The 18,012-nt window shown below is 45.1% G+C and overlaps 45 non-coding genes across 45 annotated transcripts; 37 read left to right on the forward strand and 8 right to left on the reverse strand.

The window, feature by feature from the left end:
- The first annotated feature begins 201 nt into the window (after positions 1–201).
- trnak-uuu (transfer RNA lysine (anticodon UUU)) lies at positions 202–274 on the forward strand. Its single transcript has one exon. It is a non-coding gene; the product is annotated as a tRNA-Lys (tRNA).
- Positions 275–746: 472 nt separating this feature from the next.
- On the forward strand, positions 747–833 carry trnay-gua (transfer RNA tyrosine (anticodon GUA)). The gene is given in 2 exon segments: positions 747–783; positions 798–833. It is a non-coding gene; the product is annotated as a tRNA-Tyr (tRNA).
- Positions 834–895: 62 nt separating this feature from the next.
- On the reverse strand, positions 896–967 carry trnae-cuc (transfer RNA glutamic acid (anticodon CUC)). The gene has a single exon. It is a non-coding gene; the product is annotated as a tRNA-Glu (tRNA).
- A 204-nt stretch (positions 968–1,171) lies between these two features.
- trnak-uuu (transfer RNA lysine (anticodon UUU)) lies at positions 1,172–1,244 on the forward strand. The gene has a single exon. It is a non-coding gene; the product is annotated as a tRNA-Lys (tRNA).
- A 473-nt stretch (positions 1,245–1,717) lies between these two features.
- Positions 1,718–1,804, forward strand: trnay-gua (transfer RNA tyrosine (anticodon GUA)). Its single transcript is given in 2 exon segments — positions 1,718–1,754; positions 1,769–1,804. It is a non-coding gene; the product is annotated as a tRNA-Tyr (tRNA).
- Positions 1,805–2,142: 338 nt separating this feature from the next.
- Positions 2,143–2,215, forward strand: trnak-uuu (transfer RNA lysine (anticodon UUU)). Its single transcript has one exon. It is a non-coding gene; the product is annotated as a tRNA-Lys (tRNA).
- Positions 2,216–2,688: 473 nt separating this feature from the next.
- On the forward strand, positions 2,689–2,775 carry trnay-gua (transfer RNA tyrosine (anticodon GUA)). Its single transcript is given in 2 exon segments — positions 2,689–2,725; positions 2,740–2,775. It is a non-coding gene; the product is annotated as a tRNA-Tyr (tRNA).
- A 338-nt stretch (positions 2,776–3,113) lies between these two features.
- trnak-uuu (transfer RNA lysine (anticodon UUU)) lies at positions 3,114–3,186 on the forward strand. The gene has a single exon. It is a non-coding gene; the product is annotated as a tRNA-Lys (tRNA).
- A 472-nt stretch (positions 3,187–3,658) lies between these two features.
- On the forward strand, positions 3,659–3,745 carry trnay-gua (transfer RNA tyrosine (anticodon GUA)). The gene is given in 2 exon segments: positions 3,659–3,695; positions 3,710–3,745. It is a non-coding gene; the product is annotated as a tRNA-Tyr (tRNA).
- A 62-nt stretch (positions 3,746–3,807) lies between these two features.
- On the reverse strand, positions 3,808–3,879 carry trnae-cuc (transfer RNA glutamic acid (anticodon CUC)). The gene has a single exon. It is a non-coding gene; the product is annotated as a tRNA-Glu (tRNA).
- Positions 3,880–4,083: 204 nt separating this feature from the next.
- On the forward strand, positions 4,084–4,156 carry trnak-uuu (transfer RNA lysine (anticodon UUU)). The gene has a single exon. It is a non-coding gene; the product is annotated as a tRNA-Lys (tRNA).
- Positions 4,157–4,628: 472 nt separating this feature from the next.
- Positions 4,629–4,715, forward strand: trnay-gua (transfer RNA tyrosine (anticodon GUA)). The gene is given in 2 exon segments: positions 4,629–4,665; positions 4,680–4,715. It is a non-coding gene; the product is annotated as a tRNA-Tyr (tRNA).
- Positions 4,716–5,053: 338 nt separating this feature from the next.
- On the forward strand, positions 5,054–5,126 carry trnak-uuu (transfer RNA lysine (anticodon UUU)). The gene has a single exon. It is a non-coding gene; the product is annotated as a tRNA-Lys (tRNA).
- Positions 5,127–5,598: 472 nt separating this feature from the next.
- On the forward strand, positions 5,599–5,685 carry trnay-gua (transfer RNA tyrosine (anticodon GUA)). The gene is given in 2 exon segments: positions 5,599–5,635; positions 5,650–5,685. It is a non-coding gene; the product is annotated as a tRNA-Tyr (tRNA).
- Positions 5,686–5,747: 62 nt separating this feature from the next.
- trnae-cuc (transfer RNA glutamic acid (anticodon CUC)) lies at positions 5,748–5,819 on the reverse strand. The gene has a single exon. It is a non-coding gene; the product is annotated as a tRNA-Glu (tRNA).
- A 204-nt stretch (positions 5,820–6,023) lies between these two features.
- trnak-uuu (transfer RNA lysine (anticodon UUU)) lies at positions 6,024–6,096 on the forward strand. Its single transcript has one exon. It is a non-coding gene; the product is annotated as a tRNA-Lys (tRNA).
- Positions 6,097–6,568: 472 nt separating this feature from the next.
- trnay-gua (transfer RNA tyrosine (anticodon GUA)) lies at positions 6,569–6,655 on the forward strand. Its single transcript is given in 2 exon segments — positions 6,569–6,605; positions 6,620–6,655. It is a non-coding gene; the product is annotated as a tRNA-Tyr (tRNA).
- A 338-nt stretch (positions 6,656–6,993) lies between these two features.
- Positions 6,994–7,066, forward strand: trnak-uuu (transfer RNA lysine (anticodon UUU)). The gene has a single exon. It is a non-coding gene; the product is annotated as a tRNA-Lys (tRNA).
- A 472-nt stretch (positions 7,067–7,538) lies between these two features.
- On the forward strand, positions 7,539–7,625 carry trnay-gua (transfer RNA tyrosine (anticodon GUA)). Its single transcript is given in 2 exon segments — positions 7,539–7,575; positions 7,590–7,625. It is a non-coding gene; the product is annotated as a tRNA-Tyr (tRNA).
- Positions 7,626–7,963: 338 nt separating this feature from the next.
- Positions 7,964–8,036, forward strand: trnak-uuu (transfer RNA lysine (anticodon UUU)). Its single transcript has one exon. It is a non-coding gene; the product is annotated as a tRNA-Lys (tRNA).
- Positions 8,037–8,508: 472 nt separating this feature from the next.
- trnay-gua (transfer RNA tyrosine (anticodon GUA)) lies at positions 8,509–8,595 on the forward strand. Its single transcript is given in 2 exon segments — positions 8,509–8,545; positions 8,560–8,595. It is a non-coding gene; the product is annotated as a tRNA-Tyr (tRNA).
- A 338-nt stretch (positions 8,596–8,933) lies between these two features.
- trnak-uuu (transfer RNA lysine (anticodon UUU)) lies at positions 8,934–9,006 on the forward strand. Its single transcript has one exon. It is a non-coding gene; the product is annotated as a tRNA-Lys (tRNA).
- A 472-nt stretch (positions 9,007–9,478) lies between these two features.
- Positions 9,479–9,565, forward strand: trnay-gua (transfer RNA tyrosine (anticodon GUA)). Its single transcript is given in 2 exon segments — positions 9,479–9,515; positions 9,530–9,565. It is a non-coding gene; the product is annotated as a tRNA-Tyr (tRNA).
- Positions 9,566–9,627: 62 nt separating this feature from the next.
- Positions 9,628–9,699, reverse strand: trnae-cuc (transfer RNA glutamic acid (anticodon CUC)). Its single transcript has one exon. It is a non-coding gene; the product is annotated as a tRNA-Glu (tRNA).
- Positions 9,700–9,903: 204 nt separating this feature from the next.
- On the forward strand, positions 9,904–9,976 carry trnak-uuu (transfer RNA lysine (anticodon UUU)). The gene has a single exon. It is a non-coding gene; the product is annotated as a tRNA-Lys (tRNA).
- Positions 9,977–10,449: 473 nt separating this feature from the next.
- On the forward strand, positions 10,450–10,536 carry trnay-gua (transfer RNA tyrosine (anticodon GUA)). Its single transcript is given in 2 exon segments — positions 10,450–10,486; positions 10,501–10,536. It is a non-coding gene; the product is annotated as a tRNA-Tyr (tRNA).
- A 338-nt stretch (positions 10,537–10,874) lies between these two features.
- trnak-uuu (transfer RNA lysine (anticodon UUU)) lies at positions 10,875–10,947 on the forward strand. The gene has a single exon. It is a non-coding gene; the product is annotated as a tRNA-Lys (tRNA).
- A 473-nt stretch (positions 10,948–11,420) lies between these two features.
- trnay-gua (transfer RNA tyrosine (anticodon GUA)) lies at positions 11,421–11,507 on the forward strand. Its single transcript is given in 2 exon segments — positions 11,421–11,457; positions 11,472–11,507. It is a non-coding gene; the product is annotated as a tRNA-Tyr (tRNA).
- A 338-nt stretch (positions 11,508–11,845) lies between these two features.
- Positions 11,846–11,918, forward strand: trnak-uuu (transfer RNA lysine (anticodon UUU)). Its single transcript has one exon. It is a non-coding gene; the product is annotated as a tRNA-Lys (tRNA).
- Positions 11,919–12,390: 472 nt separating this feature from the next.
- trnay-gua (transfer RNA tyrosine (anticodon GUA)) lies at positions 12,391–12,477 on the forward strand. The gene is given in 2 exon segments: positions 12,391–12,427; positions 12,442–12,477. It is a non-coding gene; the product is annotated as a tRNA-Tyr (tRNA).
- A 338-nt stretch (positions 12,478–12,815) lies between these two features.
- On the forward strand, positions 12,816–12,888 carry trnak-uuu (transfer RNA lysine (anticodon UUU)). The gene has a single exon. It is a non-coding gene; the product is annotated as a tRNA-Lys (tRNA).
- Positions 12,889–13,360: 472 nt separating this feature from the next.
- trnay-gua (transfer RNA tyrosine (anticodon GUA)) lies at positions 13,361–13,447 on the forward strand. Its single transcript is given in 2 exon segments — positions 13,361–13,397; positions 13,412–13,447. It is a non-coding gene; the product is annotated as a tRNA-Tyr (tRNA).
- Positions 13,448–13,785: 338 nt separating this feature from the next.
- On the forward strand, positions 13,786–13,858 carry trnak-uuu (transfer RNA lysine (anticodon UUU)). The gene has a single exon. It is a non-coding gene; the product is annotated as a tRNA-Lys (tRNA).
- A 472-nt stretch (positions 13,859–14,330) lies between these two features.
- On the forward strand, positions 14,331–14,417 carry trnay-gua (transfer RNA tyrosine (anticodon GUA)). Its single transcript is given in 2 exon segments — positions 14,331–14,367; positions 14,382–14,417. It is a non-coding gene; the product is annotated as a tRNA-Tyr (tRNA).
- Positions 14,418–14,479: 62 nt separating this feature from the next.
- Positions 14,480–14,551, reverse strand: trnae-cuc (transfer RNA glutamic acid (anticodon CUC)). Its single transcript has one exon. It is a non-coding gene; the product is annotated as a tRNA-Glu (tRNA).
- Positions 14,552–14,755: 204 nt separating this feature from the next.
- Positions 14,756–14,828, forward strand: trnak-uuu (transfer RNA lysine (anticodon UUU)). The gene has a single exon. It is a non-coding gene; the product is annotated as a tRNA-Lys (tRNA).
- A 471-nt stretch (positions 14,829–15,299) lies between these two features.
- On the forward strand, positions 15,300–15,386 carry trnay-gua (transfer RNA tyrosine (anticodon GUA)). Its single transcript is given in 2 exon segments — positions 15,300–15,336; positions 15,351–15,386. It is a non-coding gene; the product is annotated as a tRNA-Tyr (tRNA).
- A 62-nt stretch (positions 15,387–15,448) lies between these two features.
- Positions 15,449–15,520, reverse strand: trnae-cuc (transfer RNA glutamic acid (anticodon CUC)). The gene has a single exon. It is a non-coding gene; the product is annotated as a tRNA-Glu (tRNA).
- A 204-nt stretch (positions 15,521–15,724) lies between these two features.
- trnak-uuu (transfer RNA lysine (anticodon UUU)) lies at positions 15,725–15,797 on the forward strand. Its single transcript has one exon. It is a non-coding gene; the product is annotated as a tRNA-Lys (tRNA).
- A 472-nt stretch (positions 15,798–16,269) lies between these two features.
- trnay-gua (transfer RNA tyrosine (anticodon GUA)) lies at positions 16,270–16,356 on the forward strand. Its single transcript is given in 2 exon segments — positions 16,270–16,306; positions 16,321–16,356. It is a non-coding gene; the product is annotated as a tRNA-Tyr (tRNA).
- Positions 16,357–16,418: 62 nt separating this feature from the next.
- On the reverse strand, positions 16,419–16,490 carry trnae-cuc (transfer RNA glutamic acid (anticodon CUC)). Its single transcript has one exon. It is a non-coding gene; the product is annotated as a tRNA-Glu (tRNA).
- Positions 16,491–16,694: 204 nt separating this feature from the next.
- Positions 16,695–16,767, forward strand: trnak-uuu (transfer RNA lysine (anticodon UUU)). The gene has a single exon. It is a non-coding gene; the product is annotated as a tRNA-Lys (tRNA).
- A 472-nt stretch (positions 16,768–17,239) lies between these two features.
- On the forward strand, positions 17,240–17,326 carry trnay-gua (transfer RNA tyrosine (anticodon GUA)). The gene is given in 2 exon segments: positions 17,240–17,276; positions 17,291–17,326. It is a non-coding gene; the product is annotated as a tRNA-Tyr (tRNA).
- Positions 17,327–17,388: 62 nt separating this feature from the next.
- Positions 17,389–17,460, reverse strand: trnae-cuc (transfer RNA glutamic acid (anticodon CUC)). Its single transcript has one exon. It is a non-coding gene; the product is annotated as a tRNA-Glu (tRNA).
- Positions 17,461–17,664: 204 nt separating this feature from the next.
- trnak-uuu (transfer RNA lysine (anticodon UUU)) lies at positions 17,665–17,737 on the forward strand. The gene has a single exon. It is a non-coding gene; the product is annotated as a tRNA-Lys (tRNA).
- The last annotated feature ends 275 nt before the right edge of the window (positions 17,738–18,012 follow it).

Raw genomic sequence — 18,012 nt, forward strand, 5'->3', positions numbered from 1 at the left:
CGATGTTATGCTAATGGATGAAGGCTTTTACATGAGTTCTGGCTGGCCGTTATTCATGAGTGAAGAAAGACCAGAATGTGGGTTATTCGTGACCACACCAGAACATGTGGACCTTTTTGTGTCAAGACTGTCAAATGCTTCCCATGTCAGAGGTCAAGAATATCTGGACATGTTCTGAATCACAGAGCAAGGCTAAATGTAGCCTGGATAGCTCAGTCGGTAGAGCATCAGACTTTTAATCTGAGGGTCCAGGGTTCAAGTCCCTGTTCAGGCGTTGAACTTTACATGACCGTCAGCTCTTGAGCACCGTTCACTCATCGTCAGGCAGGCTTTTGGATTAAGCTGAACTTCCAGCTTTACGTCTGCCTACCTGTGACTTCCTTGTCATTAATTATTTTGTCTATGTCCTTGTTAATGATGACAAAAAAAACAACAATTAAAGCCACTCAGCCTTTCCTTTCTCTCTCTCTCTATGTGACATCACAATAGATTTTCTCAAAAAGCAATTCAAATTGTTCTAACCATTGGTGGGACCAACCCGTGGCCTTTTACCATCCACGTGTCCAAAATGCAGTACGCATGCCAATGTTGTTAACAGACATACGTGTTGGTAGCTCTACATGTCCAACTGGTACAGTGTGAGGTTTCCTCTTTGGTGGACCTTAAAGAGTTGAAAAAGCCACAACCGAACTGGTATCTTTGTCAACGTCCTTGTTTCTGGATCTATGCTGCATGTGCGTCAGAATCCTTCGGTAGCTCAGATGGTAGAGCGGAGGACTGTAGAGGTTAAAGCAGCAATCCTTAGGCCACCGGTTCAAATCCGGTTCGAAGGAAGCTTCTTTTTTTCCAGGATATTACTGCCTTTAATGTCATGATGAGCAAAAAGTTTTCTGTTTTCCCTGACCGGGAATCGAACCCGGGCCGCGGCGGTGAGAGCGCCGAATCCTAGCCACTAGACCATCAGGGACAGCGATGTTATGCTAATGGATGAAGGCTTTTACATGAGTTCTGGCTGGCCGTTATTCATGAGTGAAGAAAGACCAGAATGTGGGTTATTCGTGACCACACCAGAACATGTGGACCTTTTTGTGTCAAGACTGTCAAATGCTTCCCATGTCAGAGGTCAAGAATATCTGGACATGTTCTGAATCACAGAGCAAGGCTAAACGTAGCCTGGATAGCTCAGTCGGTAGAGCATCAGACTTTTAATCTGAGGGTCCAGGGTTCAAGTCCCTGTTCAGGCGTTGAACTTTACATGACCGTCAGCTCTTGAGCACCGTTCACTCATCGTCAGGCAGACTTTTGGATTAAGCTGAACTTCCAGCTTTACATCTGCCTACCTGTGACTTCCTTGTCATTAATTATTTTGTCTATGTCCTTGTTAATGATGAAAAAAAAACACCAATTAAAGCCACTCAGCCTTTCCTTTCTCTCTCTCTCTCTATGTGACATCACAATAGATTTTCTCAAAAAGCAATTCAAATTGTTCTAACCATTGGTGGGACCAACCTGTGGCCTTTTACCATCCACGTGTCCAAAATGCAGTACGCATGCCAATGTTGTTAACAGACATACGTGTTGGTAGCTCTACATGTCCAACTGGTACAGTGTGAGGTTTCCTCTTTGGTGGACCTTAAAGAGTTGAAAAAGCCACAACCGAACTGGTATCTTTGTCAACGTCCTTGTTTCTGGATCTATGCTGCATGTGCGTCAGAATCCTTCGGTAGCTCAGATGGTAGAGCGGAGGACTGTAGAGGTTAAAGCAGCAATCCTTAGGCCACCGGTTCAAATCCGGTTCGAAGGAAGCTTCTTTTTTTCCAGGATATTACTGCCTTTAATGTCATGATGAGCAAAAAGTTTTCTGTTTTCCCTGACCGGGAATCGAACCCGGGCCGCGGTGGTGAGAGCGCCGAATCCTAGCCACTAGACCATCAGGGACAGCGATGTTACGCTAATGGATGAAGGCTTTTACATGAGTTCTGGCTGGCCGTTATTCATGAGTGAAGAAAGACCAGAATGTGGGTTATTCGTGACCACACCAGAACATGTGGACCTTTTTGTGTCAAGACTGTCAAATGCTTCCCATGTCAGAGGTCAAGAATATCTGGACATGTTCTGAATCACAGAGCAAGGCTAAATGTAGCCTGGATAGCTCAGTCGGTAGAGCATCAGACTTTTAATCTGAGGGTCCAGGGTTCAAGTCCCTGTTCAGGCGTTGAACTTTACATGACCGTCAGCTCTTGAGCACCGTTCACTCATCGTCAGGCAGGCTTTTGGATTAAGCTGAACTTCCAGCTTTACGTCTGCCTACCTGTGACTTCCTTGTCATTAATTATTTTGTCTATGTCCTTGTTAATGATGACAAAAAAAAACAACAATTAAAGCCACTCAGCCTTTCCTTTCTCTCTCTCTCTATGTGACATCACAATAGATTTTCTCAAAAAGCAATTCAAATTGTTCTAACCATTGGTGGGACCAACCCGTGGCCTTTTACCATCCACGTGTCCAAAATGCAGTACGCATGCCAATGTTGTTAACAGACATACGTGTTGGTAGCTCTACATGTCCAACTGGTACAGTGTGAGGTTTCCTCTTTGGTGGACCTTAAAGAGTTGAAAAAGCCACAACCGAACTGGTATCTTTGTCAACGTCCTTGTTTCTGGATCTATGCTGCATGTGCGTCAGAATCCTTCGGTAGCTCAGATGGTAGAGCGGAGGACTGTAGAGGTTAAAGCAGCAATCCTTAGGCCACCGGTTCAAATCCGGTTCGAAGGAAGCTTCTTTTTTTCCAGGATATTACTGCCTTTAATGTCATGATGAGCAAAAAGTTTTCTGTTTTCCCTGACCGGGAATCGAACCCGGGCCGCGGTGGTGAGAGCGCCGAATCCTAGCCACTAGACCATCAGGGACAGCGATGTTATGCTAATGGATGAAGGCTTTTACATGAGTTCTGGCTGGCCGTTATTCATGAGTGAAGAAAGACCAGAATGTGGGTTATTCGTGACCACACCAGAACATGTGGACCTTTTTGTGTCAAGACTGTCAAATGCTTCCCATGTCAGAGGTCAAGAATATCTGGACATGTTCTGAATCACAGAGCAAGGCTAAATGTAGCCTGGATAGCTCAGTCGGTAGAGCATCAGACTTTTAATCTGAGGGTCCAGGGTTCAAGTCCCTGTTCAGGCGTTGAACTTTACATGACCGTCAGCTCTTGAGCACCGTTCACTCATCGTCAGGCAGGCTTTTGGATTAAGCTGAACTTCCAGCTTTACGTCTGCCTACCTGTGACTTCCTTGTCATTAATTATTTTGTCTATGTCCTTGTTAATGATGACAAAAAAAACAACAATTAAAGCCACTCAGCCTTTCCTTTCTCTCTCTCTCTATGTGACATCACAATAGATTTTCTCAAAAAGCAATTCAAATTGTTCTAACCATTGGTGGGACCAACCCGTGGCCTTTTACCATCCACGTGTCCAAAATGCAGTACGCATGCCAATGTTGTTAACAGACATACGTGTTGGTAGCTCTACATGTCCAACTGGTACAGTGTGAGGTTTCCTCTTTGGTGGACCTTAAAGAGTTGAAAAAGCCACAACCGAACTGGTATCTTTGTCAACGTCCTTGTTTCTGGATCTATGCTGCATGTGCGTCAGAATCCTTCGGTAGCTCAGATGGTAGAGCGGAGGACTGTAGAGGTTAAAGCAGCAATCCTTAGGCCACCGGTTCAAATCCGGTTCGAAGGAAGCTTCTTTTTTTCCAGGATATTACTGCCTTTAATGTCATGATGAGCAAAAAGTTTTCTGTTTTCCCTGACCGGGAATCGAACCCGGGCCGCGGCGGTGAGAGCGCCGAATCCTAGCCACTAGACCATCAGGGACAGCGATGTTATGCTAATGGATGAAGGCTTTTACATGAGTTCTGGCTGGCCGTTATTCATGAGTGAAGAAAGACCAGAATGTGGGTTATTCGTGACCACACCAGAACATGTGGACCTTTTTGTGTCAAGACTGTCAAATGCTTCCCATGTCAGAGGTCAAGAATATCTGGACATGTTCTGAATCACAGAGCAAGGCTAAACGTAGCCTGGATAGCTCAGTCGGTAGAGCATCAGACTTTTAATCTGAGGGTCCAGGGTTCAAGTCCCTGTTCAGGCGTTGAACTTTACATGACCGTCAGCTCTTGAGCACCGTTCACTCATCGTCAGGCAGACTTTTGGATTAAGCTGAACTTCCAGCTTTACATCTGCCTACCTGTGACTTCCTTGTCATTAATTATTTTGTCTATGTCCTTGTTAATGATGAAAAAAAAAACAACAATTAAAGCCACTCAGCCTTTCCTTTCTCTCTCTCTCTATGTGACATCACAATAGATTTTCTCAAAAAGCAATTCAAATTGTTCTAACCATTGGTGGGACCAACCCGTGGCCTTTTACCATCCACGTGTCCAAAATGCAGTACGCATGCCAATGTTGTTAACAGACATACGTGTTGGTAGCTCTACATGTCCAACTGGTACAGTGTGAGGTTTCCTCTTTGGTGGACCTTAAAGAGTTGAAAAAGCCACAACCGAACTGGTATCTTTGTCAACATCCTTGTTTCTGGATCTATGCTGCATGTGCGTCAGAATCCTTCGGTAGCTCAGATGGTAGAGCGGAGGACTGTAGAGGTTAAAGCAGCAATCCTTAGGCCACCGGTTCAAATCCGGTTCGAAGGAAGCTTCTTTTTTTCCAGGATATTACTGCCTTTAATGTCATGATGAGCAAAAAGTTTTCTGTTTTCCCTGACCGGGAATCGAACCCGGGCCGCGGTGGTGAGAGCGCCGAATCCTAGCCACTAGACCATCAGGGACAGCGATGTTATGCTAATGGATGAAGGCTTTTACATGAGTTCTGGCTGGCCGTTATTCATGAGTGAAGAAAGACCAGAATGTGGGTTATTCGTGACCACACCAGAACATGTGGACCTTTTTGTGTCAAGACTGTCAAATGCTTCCCATGTCAGAGGTCAAGAATATCTGGACATGTTCTGAATCACAGAGCAAGGCTAAATGTAGCCTGGATAGCTCAGTCGGTAGAGCATCAGACTTTTAATCTGAGGGTCCAGGGTTCAAGTCCCTGTTCAGGCGTTGAACTTTACATGACCGTCAGCTCTTGAGCACCGTTCACTCATCGTCAGGCAGGCTTTTGGATTAAGCTGAACTTCCAGCTTTACGTCTGCCTACCTGTGACTTCCTTGTCATTAATTATTTTGTCTATGTCCTTGTTAATGATGACAAAAAAAACAACAATTAAAGCCACTCAGCCTTTCCTTTCTCTCTCTCTCTATGTGACATCACAATAGATTTTCTCAAAAAGCAATTCAAATTGTTCTAACCATTGGTGGGACCAACCCGTGGCCTTTTACCATCCACGTGTCCAAAATGCAGTACGCATGCCAATGTTGTTAACAGACATACGTGTTGGTAGCTCTACATGTCCAACTGGTACAGTGTGAGGTTTCCTCTTTGGTGGACCTTAAAGAGTTGAAAAAGCCACAACCGAACTGGTATCTTTGTCAACGTCCTTGTTTCTGGATCTATGCTGCATGTGCGTCAGAATCCTTCGGTAGCTCAGATGGTAGAGCGGAGGACTGTAGAGGTTAAAGCAGCAATCCTTAGGCCACCGGTTCAAATCCGGTTCGAAGGAAGCTTCTTTTTTTCCAGGATATTACTGCCTTTAATGTCATGATGAGCAAAAAGTTTTCTGTTTTCCCTGACCGGGAATCGAACCCGGGCCGCGGCGGTGAGAGCGCCGAATCCTAGCCACTAGACCATCAGGGACAGCGATGTTATGCTAATGGATGAAGGCTTTTACATGAGTTCTGGCTGGCCGTTATTCATGAGTGAAGAAAGACCAGAATGTGGGTTATTCGTGACCACACCAGAACATGTGGACCTTTTTGTGTCAAGACTGTCAAATGCTTCCCATGTCAGAGGTCAAGAATATCTGGACATGTTCTGAATCACAGAGCAAGGCTAAACGTAGCCTGGATAGCTCAGTCGGTAGAGCATCAGACTTTTAATCTGAGGGTCCAGGGTTCAAGTCCCTGTTCAGGCGTTGAACTTTACATGACCGTCAGCTCTTGAGCACCGTTCACTCATCGTCAGGCAGACTTTTGGATTAAGCTGAACTTCCAGCTTTACATCTGCCTACCTGTGACTTCCTTGTCATTAATTATTTTGTCTATGTCCTTGTTAATGATGAAAAAAAAAACACCAATTAAAGCCACTCAGCCTTTCCTTTCTCTCTCTCTCTATGTGACATCACAATAGATTTTCTCAAAAAGCAATTCAAATTGTTCTAACCATTGGTGGGACCAACCCGTGGCCTTTTACCATCCACGTGTCCAAAATGCAGTACGCATGCCAATGTTGTTAACAGACATACGTGTTGGTAGCTCTACATGTCCAACTGGTACAGTGTGAGGTTTCCTCTTTGGTGGACCTTAAAGAGTTGAAAAAGCCACAACCGAACTGGTATCTTTGTCAACGTCCTTGTTTCTGGATCTATGCTGCATGTGCGTCAGAATCCTTCGGTAGCTCAGATGGTAGAGCGGAGGACTGTAGAGGTTAAAGCAGCAATCCTTAGGCCACCGGTTCAAATCCGGTTCGAAGGAAGCTTCTTTTTTTCCAGGATATTACTGCCTTTAATGTCATGATGAGCAAAAAGTTTTCTGTTTTCCCTGACCGGGAATCGAACCCGGGCCGCGGTGGTGAGAGCGCCGAATGCTAGCCACTAGACCATCAGGGACAGCGATGTTATGCTAATGGATGAAGGCTTTTACATGAGTTCTGGCTGGCCGTTATTCATGAGTGAAGAAAGACCAGAATGTGGGTTATTCGTGACCACACCAGAACATGTGGACCTTTTTGTGTCAAGACTGTCAAATGCTTCCCATGTCAGAGGTCAAGAATATCTGGACATGTTCTGAATCACAGAGCAAGGCTAAATGTAGCCTGGATAGCTCAGTCGGTAGAGCATCAGACTTTTAATCTGAGGGTCCAGGGTTCAAGTCCCTGTTCAGGCGTTGAACTTTACATGACCGTCAGCTCTTGAGCACCGTTCACTCATCGTCAGGCAGGCTTTTGGATTAAGCTGAACTTCCAGCTTTACGTCTGCCTACCTGTGACTTCCTTGTCATTAATTATTTTGTCTATGTCCTTGTTAATGATGACAAAAAAAACAACAATTAAAGCCACTCAGCCTTTCCTTTCTCTCTCTCTCTATGTGACATCACAATAGATTTTCTCAAAAAGCAATTCAAATTGTTCTAACCATTGGTGGGACCAACCCGTGGCCTTTTACCATCCACGTGTCCAAAATGCAGTACGCATGCCAATGTTGTTAACAGACATACGTGTTGGTAGCTCTACATGTCCAACTGGTACAGTGTGAGGTTTCCTCTTTGGTGGACCTTAAAGAGTTGAAAAAGCCACAACCGAACTGGTATCTTTGTCAACGTCCTTGTTTCTGGATCTATGCTGCATGTGCGTCAGAATCCTTCGGTAGCTCAGATGGTAGAGCGGAGGACTGTAGAGGTTAAAGCAGCAATCCTTAGGCCACCGGTTCAAATCCGGTTCGAAGGAAGCTTCTTTTTTTCCAGGATATTACTGCCTTTAATGTCATGATGAGCAAAAAGTTTTCTGTTTTCCCTGACCGGGAATCGAACCCGGGCCGCGGCGGTGAGAGCGCCGACTCCTAGCCACTAGACCATCAGGGACAGCGATGTTATGCTAATGGATGAAGGCTTTTACATGAGTTCTGGCTGGCCGTTATTCATGAGTGAAGAAAGACCAGAATGTGGGTTATTCGTGACCACACCAGAACATGTGGACCTTTTTGTGTCAAGACTGTCAAATGCTTCCCATGTCAGAGGTCAAGAATATCTGGACATGTTCTGAATCACAGAGCAAGGCTAAACGTAGCCTGGATAGCTCAGTCGGTAGAGCATCAGACTTTTAATCTGAGGGTCCAGGGTTCAAGTCCCTGTTCAGGCGTTGAACTTTACATGACCGTCAGCTCTTGAGCACCGTTCACTCATCGTCAGGCAGACTTTTGGATTAAGCTGAACTTCCAGCTTTACATCTGCCTACCTGTGACTTCCTTGTCATTAATTATTTTGTCTATGTCCTTGTTAATGATGAAAAAAAAAACAACAATTAAAGCCACTCAGCCTTTCCTTTCTCTCTCTCTCTATGTGACATCACAATAGATTTTCTCAAAAAGCAATTCAAATTGTTCTAACCATTGGTGGGACCAACCCGTGGCCTTTTACCATCCACGTGTCCAAAATGCAGTACGCATGCCAATGTTGTTAACAGACATACGTGTTGGTAGCTCTACATGTCCAACTGGTACAGTGTGAGGTTTCCTCTTTGGTGGACCTTAAAGAGTTGAAAAAGCCACAACCGAACTGGTATCTTTGTCAACGTCCTTGTTTCTGGATCTATGCTGCATGCGCGTCAGAATCCTTCGGTAGCTCAGATGGTAGAGCGGAGGACTGTAGAGGTTAAAGCAGCAATCCTTAGGCCACCGGTTCAAATCCGGTTCGAAGGAAGCTTCTTTTTTTCCAGGATATTACTGCCTTTAATGTCATGATGAGCAAAAAGTTTTCTGTTTTCCCTGACCGGGAATCGAACCCGGGCCGCGGTGGTGAGAGCGCCGAATCCTAGCCACTAGACCATCAGGGACAGCGATGTTATGCTAATGGATGAAGGCTTTTACATGAGTTCTGGCTGGCCGTTATTCATGAGTGAAGAAAGACCAGAATGTGGGTTATTCGTGACCACACCAGAACATGTGGACCTTTTTGTGTCAAGACTGTCAAATGCTTCCCATGTCAGAGGTCAAGAATATCTGGACATGTTCTGAATCACAGAGCAAGGCTAAATGTAGCCTGGATAGCTCAGTCGGTAGAGCATCAGACTTTTAATCTGAGGGTCCAGGGTTCAAGTCCCTGTTCAGGCGTTGAACTTTACATGACCGTCAGCTCTTGAGCACCGTTCACTCATCGTCAGGCAGGCTTTTGGATTAAGCTGAACTTCCAGCTTTACGTCTGCCTACCTGTGACTTCCTTGTCATTAATTATTTTGTCTATGTCCTTGTTAATGATGACAAAAAAAACAACAATTAAAGCCACTCAGCCTTTCCTTTCTCTCTCTCTCTATGTGACATCACAATAGATTTTCTCAAAAAGCAATTCAAATTGTTCTAACCATTGGTGGGACCAACCCGTGGCCTTTTACCATCCACGTGTCCAAAATGCAGTACGCATGCCAATGTTGTTAACAGACATACGTGTTGGTAGCTCTACATGTCCAACTGGTACAGTGTGAGGTTTCCTCTTTGGTGGACCTTAAAGAGTTGAAAAAGCCACAACCGAACTGGTATCTTTGTCAACGTCCTTGTTTCTGGATCTATGCTGCATGTGCGTCAGAATCCTTCGGTAGCTCAGATGGTAGAGCGGAGGACTGTAGAGGTTAAAGCAGCAATCCTTAGGCCACCGGTTCAAATCCGGTTCGAAGGAAGCTTCTTTTTTTCCAGGATATTACTGCCTTTAATGTCATGATGAGCAAAAAGTTTTCTGTTTTCCCTGACCGGGAATCGAACCCGGGCCGCGGCGGTGAGAGCGCCGAATCCTAGCCACTAGACCATCAGGGACAGCGATGTTATGCTAATGGATGAAGGCTTTTACATGAGTTCTGGCTGGCCGTTATTCATGAGTGAAGAAAGACCAGAATGTGGGTTATTCGTGACCACACCAGAACATGTGGACCTTTTTGTGTCAAGACTGTCAAATGCTTCCCATGTCAGAGGTCAAGAATATCTGGACATGTTCTGAATCACAGAGCAAGGCTAAACGTAGCCTGGATAGCTCAGTCGGTAGAGCATCAGACTTTTAATCTGAGGGTCCAGGGTTCAAGTCCCTGTTCAGGCGTTGAACTTTACATGACCGTCAGCTCTTGAGCACCGTTCACTCATCGTCAGGCAGACTTTTGGATTAAGCTGAACTTCCAGCTTTACATCTGCCTACCTGTGACTTCCTTGTCATTAATTATTTTGTCTATGTCCTTGTTAATGATGAAAAAAAAACACCAATTAAAGCCACTCAGCCTTTCCTTTCTCTCTCTCTCTCTATGTGACATCACAATAGATTTTCTCAAAAAGCAATTCAAATTGTTCTAACCATTGGTGGGACCAACCTGTGGCCTTTTACCATCCACGTGTCCAAAATGCAGTACGCATGCCAATGTTGTTAACAGACATACGTGTTGGTAGCTCTACATGTCCAACTGGTACAGTGTGAGGTTTCCTCTTTGGTGGACCTTAAAGAGTTGAAAAAGCCACAACCGAACTGGTATCTTTGTCAACGTCCTTGTTTCTGGATCTATGCTGCATGTGCGTCAGAATCCTTCGGTAGCTCAGATGGTAGAGCGGAGGACTGTAGAGGTTAAAGCAGCAATCCTTAGGCCACCGGTTCAAATCCGGTTCGAAGGAAGCTTCTTTTTTTCCAGGATATTACTGCCTTTAATGTCATGATGAGCAAAAAGTTTTCTGTTTTCCCTGACCGGGAATCGAACCCGGGCCGCGGTGGTGAGAGCGCCGAATCCTAGCCACTAGACCATCAGGGACAGCGATGTTACGCTAATGGATGAAGGCCTTTACATGAGTTCTGGCTGGCCGTTATTCATGAGTGAAGAAAGACCAGAATGTGGGTTATTCGTGACCACACCAGAACATGTGGACCTTTTTGTGTCAAGACTGTCAAATGCTTCCCATGTCAGAGGTCAAGAATATCTGGACATGTTCTGAATCACAGAGCAAGGCTAAATGTAGCCTGGATAGCTCAGTCGGTAGAGCATCAGACTTTTAATCTGAGGGTCCAGGGTTCAAGTCCCTGTTCAGGCGTTGAACTTTACATGACCGTCAGCTCTTGAGCACCGTTCACTCATCGTCAGGCAGGCTTTTGGATTAAGCTGAACTTCCAGCTTTACGTCTGCCTACCTGTGACTTCCTTGTCATTAATTATTTTGTCTATGTCCTTGTTAATGATGACAAAAAAAAACAACAATTAAAGCCACTCAGCCTTTCCTTTCTCTCTCTCTCTATGTGACATCACAATAGATTTTCTCAAAAAGCAATTCAAATTGTTCTAACCATTGGTGGGACCAACCCGTGGCCTTTTACCATCCACGTGTCCAAAATGCAGTACGCATGCCAATGTTGTTAACAGACATACGTGTTGGTAGCTCTACATGTCCAACTGGTACAGTGTGAGGTTTCCTCTTTGGTGGACCTTAAAGAGTTGAAAAAGCCACAACCGAACTGGTATCTTTGTCAACGTCCTTGTTTCTGGATCTATGCTGCATGTGCGTCAGAATCCTTCGGTAGCTCAGATGGTAGAGCGGAGGACTGTAGAGGTTAAAGCAGCAATCCTTAGGCCACCGGTTCAAATCCGGTTCGAAGGAAGCTTCTTTTTTTCCAGGATATTACTGCCTTTAATGTCATGATGAGCAAAAAGTTTTCTGTTTTCCCTGACCGGGAATCGAACCCGGGCCGCGGTGGTGAGAGCGCCGAATCCTAGCCACTAGACCATCAGGGACAGCGATGTTATGCTAATGGATGAAGGCTTTTACATGAGTTCTGGCTGGCCGTTATTCATGAGTGAAGAAAGACCAGAATGTGGGTTATTCGTGACCACACCAGAACATGTGGACCTTTTTGTGTCAAGACTGTCAAATGCTTCCCATGTCAGAGGTCAAGAATATCTGGACATGTTCTGAATCACAGAGCAAGGCTAAATGTAGCCTGGATAGCTCAGTCGGTAGAGCATCAGACTTTTAATCTGAGGGTCCAGGGTTCAAGTCCCTGTTCAGGCGTTGAACTTTACATGACCGTCAGCTCTTGAGCACCGTTCACTCATCGTCAGGCAGGCTTTTGGATTAAGCTGAACTTCCAGCTTTACGTCTGCCTACCTGTGACTTCCTTGTCATTAATTATTTTGTCTATGTCCTTGTTAATGATGACAAAAAAAACAACAATTAAAGCCACTCAGCCTTTCCTTTCTCTCTCTCTCTATGTGACATCACAATAGATTTTCTCAAAAAGCAATTCAAATTGTTCTAACCATTGGTGGGACCAACCCGTGGCCTTTTACCATCCACGTGTCCAAAATGCAGTACGCATGCCAATGTTGTTAACAGACATACGTGTTGGTAGCTCTACATGTCCAACTGGTACAGTGTGAGGTTTCCTCTTTGGTGGACCTTAAAGAGTTGAAAAAGCCACAACCGAACTGGTATCTTTGTCAACGTCCTTGTTTCTGGATCTATGCTGCATGTGCGTCAGAATCCTTCGGTAGCTCAGATGGTAGAGCGGAGGACTGTAGAGGTTAAAGCAGCAATCCTTAGGCCACCGGTTCAAATCCGGTTCGAAGGAAGCTTCTTTTTTTCCAGGATATTACTGCCTTTAATGTCATGATGAGCAAAAAGTTTTCTGTTTTCCCTGACCGGGAATGGAACCCGGGCCGCGGCGGTGAGAGCGCCGAATCCTAGCCACTAGACCATCAGGGACAGCGATGTTATGCTAATGGATGAAGGCTTTTACATGAGTTCTGGCTGGCCGTTATTCATGAGTGAAGAAAGACCAGAATGTGGGTTATTCGTGACCACACCAGAACATGTGGACCTTTTTGTGTCAAGACTGTCAAATGCTTCCCATGTCAGAGGTCAAGAATATCTGGACATGTTCTGAATCACAGAGCAAGGCTAAACGTAGCCTGGATAGCTCAGTCGGTAGAGCATCAGACTTTTAATCTGAGGGTCCAGGGTTCAAGTCCCTGTTCAGGCGTTGAACTTTACATGACCGTCAGCTCTTGAGCACCGTTCACTCATCGTCAGGCAGACTTTTGGATTAAGCTGAACTTCCAGCTTTACATCTGCCTACCTGTGACTTCCTTGTCATTAATTATTTTGTCTATGTCCTTGTTAATGATGAAAAAAAAAACAACAATTAAAGCCACTCAGCCTTTCCTTTCTCTCTCTCTCTATGTGACATCACAATAGATTTTCTCAAAAAGCAATTCAAATTGTTCTAACCATTGGTGGGACCAACCCGTGGCCTTTTACCATCCACGTGTCCAAAATGCAGTACGCATGCCAATGTTGTTAACAGACATACGTGTTGGTAGCTCTACATGTCCAACTGGTACAGTGTGAGGTTTCCTCTTTGGTGGACCTTAAAGAGTTGAAAAAGCCACAACCGAACTGGTATCTTTGTCAACGTCCTTGTTTCTGGATCTATGCTGCATGTGCGTCAGAATCCTTCGGTAGCTCAGATGGTAGAGCGGAGGACTGTAGAGGTTAAAGCAGCAATCCTTAGGCCACCGGTTCAAATCCGGTTCGAAGGAAGCTTCTTTTTTTCCAGGATATTACTGCCTTTAATGTCATGATGAGCAAAAAGTTTTCTGTTTTCCCTGACCGGGAATCGAACCCGGGCCGCGGTGGTGAGAGCGCCGAATCCTAGCCACTAGACCATCAGGGACAGCGATGTTATGCTAATGGATGAAGGCTTTTACATGAGTTCTGGCTGGCCGTTATTCATGAGTGAAGAAAGACCAGAATGTGGGTTATTCGTGACCACACCAGAACATGTGGACCTTTTTGTGTCAAGACTGTCAAATGCTTCCCATGTCAGAGGTCAAGAATATCTGGACATGTTCTGAATCACAGAGCAAGGCTAAATGTAGCCTGGATAGCTCAGTCGGTAGAGCATCAGACTTTTAATCTGAGGGTCCAGGGTTCAAGTCCCTGTTCAGGCGTTGAACTTTACATGACCGTCAGCTCTTGAGCACCGTTCACTCATCGTCAGGCAGGCTTTTGGATTAAGCTGAACTTCCAGCTTTACGTCTGCCTACCTGTGACTTCCTTGTCATTAATTATTTTGTCTATGTCCTTGTTAATGATGACAAAAAAAACAACAATTAAAGCCACTCAGCCTTTCCTTTCTCTCTCTCTCTATGTGACATCACAATAGATTTTCTCAAAAAGCAATTCAAATTGTTCTAACCATTGGTGGGACCAACCCGTGGCCTTTTACCATCCACGTGTCCAAAATGCAGTACGCATGCCAATGTTGTTAACAGACATACGTGTTGGTAGCTCTACATGTCCAACTGGTACAGTGTGAGGTTTCCTCTTTGGTGGACCTTAAAGAGTTGAAAAAGCCACAACCGAACTGGTATCTTTGTCAACGTCCTTGTTTCTGGATCTATGCTGCATGTGCGTCAGAATCCTTCGGTAGCTCAGATGGTAGAGCGGAGGACTGTAGAGGTTAAAGCAGCAATCCTTAGGCCACCGGTTCAAATCCGGTTCGAAGGAAGCTTCTTTTTTTCCAGGATATTACTGCCTTTAATGTCATGATGAGCAAAAAGTTTTCTGTTTTCCCTGACCGGGAATCGAACCCGGGCCGCGGCGGTGAGAGCGCCGAATCCTAGCCACTAGACCATCAGGGACAGCGATGTTATGCTAATGGATGAAGGCTTTTACATGAGTTCTGGCTGGCCGTTATTCATGAGTGAAGAAAGACCAGAATGTGGGTTATTCGTGACCACACCAGAACATGTGGACCTTTTTGTGTCAAGACTGTCAAATGCTTCCCATGTCAGAGGTCAAGAATATCTGGACATGTTCTGAATCACAGAGCAAGGCTAAACGTAGCCTGGATAGCTCAGTCGGTAGAGCATCAGACTTTTAATCTGAGGGTCCAGGGTTCAAGTCCCTGTTCAGGCGTTGAACTTTACATGACCGTCAGCTCTTGAGCACCGTTCACTCATCGTCAGGCAGACTTTTGGATTAAGCTGAACTTCCAGCTTTACATCTGCCTACCTGTGACTTCCTTGTCATTAATTATTTTGTCTATGTCCTTGTTAATGATGAAAAAAAAACACCAATTAAAGCCACTCAGCCTTTCCTTTCTCTCTCTCTCTATGTGACATCACAATAGATTTTCTCAAAAAGCAATTCAAATTGTTCTAACCATTGGTGGGACCAACCCGTGGCCTTTTACCATCCACGTGTCCAAAATGCAGTACGCATGCCAATGTTGTTAACAGACATACGTGTTGGTAGCTCTACATGTCCAACTGGTACAGTGTGAGGTTTCCTCTTTGGTGGACCTTAAAGAGTTGAAAAAGCCACAACCGAACTGGTATCTTTGTCAACGTCCTTGTTTCTGGATCTATGCTGCATGTGCGTCAGAATCCTTCGGTAGCTCAGATGGTAGAGCGGAGGACTGTAGAGGTTAAAGCAGCAATCCTTAGGCCACCGGTTCAAATCCGGTTCGAAGGAAGCTTCTTTTTTTCCAGGATATTACTGCCTTTAATGTCATGATGAGCAAAAAGTTTTCTGTTTTCCCTGACCGGGAATCGAACCCGGGCCGCGGCGGTGAGAGCGCCGAATCCTAGCCACTAGACCATCAGGGACAGCGATGTTATGCTAATGGATGAAGGCTTTTACATGAGTTCTGGCTGGCCGTTATTCATGAGTGAAGAAAGACCAGAATGTGGGTTATTCGTGACCACACCAGAACATGTGGACCTTTTTGTGTCAAGACTGTCAAATGCTTCCCATGTCAGAGGTCAAGAATATCTGGACATGTTCTGAATCACAGAGCAAGGCTAAACGTAGCCTGGATAGCTCAGTCGGTAGAGCATCAGACTTTTAATCTGAGGGTCCAGGGTTCAAGTCCCTGTTCAGGCGTTGAACTTTACATGACCGTCAGCTCTTGAGCACCGTTCACTCATCGTCAGGCAGGCTTTTGGATTAAGCTGAACTTCCAGCTTTACGTCTGCCTACCTGTGACTTCCTTGTCATTAATTATTTTGTCTATGTCCTTGTTAATGATGACAAAAAAAACAACAATTAAAGCCACTCAGCCTTTCCTTTCTCTCTCTCTCTATGTGACATCACAATAGATTTTCTCAAAAAGCAATTCAAATTGTTCTAACCATTGGTGGGACCAACCCGTGGCCTTTTACCATCCACGTGTCCAAAATGCAGTACGCATGCCAATGTTGTTAACAGACATACGTGTTGGTAGCTCTACATGTCCAACTGGTACAGTGTGAGGTTTCCTCTTTGGTGGACCTTAAAGAGTTGAAAAAGCCACAACCGAACTGGTATCTTTGTCAACGTCCTTGTTTCTGGATCTATGCTGCATGTGCGTCAGAATCCTTCGGTAGCTCAGATGGTAGAGCGGAGGACTGTAGAGGTTAAAGCAGCAATCCTTAGGCCACCGGTTCAAATCCGGTTCGAAGGAAGCTTCTTTTTTTCCAGGATATTACTGCCTTTAATGTCATGATGAGCAAAAAGTTTTCTGTTTTCCCTGACCGGGAATCGAACCCGGGCCGCGGCGGTGAGAGCGCCGAATCCTAGCCACTAGACCATCAGGGACAGCGATGTTATGCTAATGGATGAAGGCTTTTACATGAGTTCTGGCTGGCCGTTATTCATGAGTGAAGAAAGACCAGAATGTGGGTTATTCGTGACCACACCAGAACATGTGGACCTTTTTGTGTCAAGACTGTCAAATGCTTCCCATGTCAGAGGTCAAGAATATCTGGACATGTTCTGAATCACAGAGCAAGGCTAAACGTAGCCTGGATAGCTCAGTCGGTAGAGCATCAGACTTTTAATCTGAGGGTCCAGGGTTCAAGTCCCTGTTCAGGCGTTGAACTTTACATGACCGTCAGCTCTTGAGCACCGTTCACTCATCGTCAGGCAGGCTTTTGGATTAAGCTGAACTTCCAGCTTTACGTCTGCCTACCTGTGACTTCCTTGTCATTAATTATTTTGTCTATGTCCTTGTTAATGATGACAAAAAAAACAACAATTAAAGCCACTCAGCCTTTCCTTTCTCTCTCTCTCTATGTGACATCACAATAGATTTTCTCAAAAAGCAATTCAAATTGTTCTAACCATTGGTGGGACCAACCCGTGGCCTTTTACCATCCACGTGTCCAAAATGCAGTACGCATGCCAATGTTGTTAACAGACATACGTGTTGGTAGCTCTACATGTCCAACTGGTACAGTGTGAGGTTTCCTCTTTGGTGGACCTTAAAGAGTTGAAAAAGCCACAACCGAACTGGTATCTTTGTCAACGTCCTTGTTTCTGGATCTATGCTGCATGTGCGTCAGAATCCTTCGGTAGCTCAGATGGTAGAGCGGAGGACTGTAGAGGTTAAAGCAGCAATCCTTAGGCCACCGGTTCAAATCCGGTTCGAAGGAAGCTTCTTTTTTTCCAGGATATTACTGCCTTTAATGTCATGATGAGCAAAAAGTTTTCTGTTTTCCCTGACCGGGAATCGAACCCGGGCCGCGGCGGTGAGAGCGCCGAATCCTAGCCACTAGACCATCAGGGACAGCGATGTTATGCTAATGGATGAAGGCTTTTACATGAGTTCTGGCTGGCCGTTATTCATGAGTGAAGAAAGACCAGAATGTGGGTTATTCGTGACCACACCAGAACATGTGGACCTTTTTGTGTCAAGACTGTCAAATGCTTCCCATGTCAGAGGTCAAGAATATCTGGACATGTTCTGAATCACAGAGCAAGGCTAAACGTAGCCTGGATAGCTCAGTCGGTAGAGCATCAGACTTTTAATCTGAGGGTCCAGGGTTCAAGTCCCTGTTCAGGCGTTGAACTTTACATGACCGTCAGCTCTTGAGCACCGTTCACTCATCGTCAGGCAGGCTTTTGGATTAAGCTGAACTTCCAGCTTTACATCTGCCTACCTGTGACTTCCTTGTCATTAATTATTTTGTCTATGTCCTTGTTAATGATGACAAAAAAAACAACAATTAAAGCCACTCAGCCTTTCCTTTCTCTCTCTCTCTATGTGACATCACAATAGATTTTCTCAAAAAGCAATTCAAATTGTTCTAACCATTGGTGGGACCAACCCGTGGCCTTT

Source organism: Brachyhypopomus gauderio, unplaced genomic scaffold, assembly GCF_052324685.1.
Source record: "Brachyhypopomus gauderio isolate BG-103 unplaced genomic scaffold, BGAUD_0.2 sc94, whole genome shotgun sequence".
Lineage (NCBI taxonomy): Eukaryota > Metazoa > Chordata > Actinopteri > Gymnotiformes > Hypopomidae > Brachyhypopomus > Brachyhypopomus gauderio.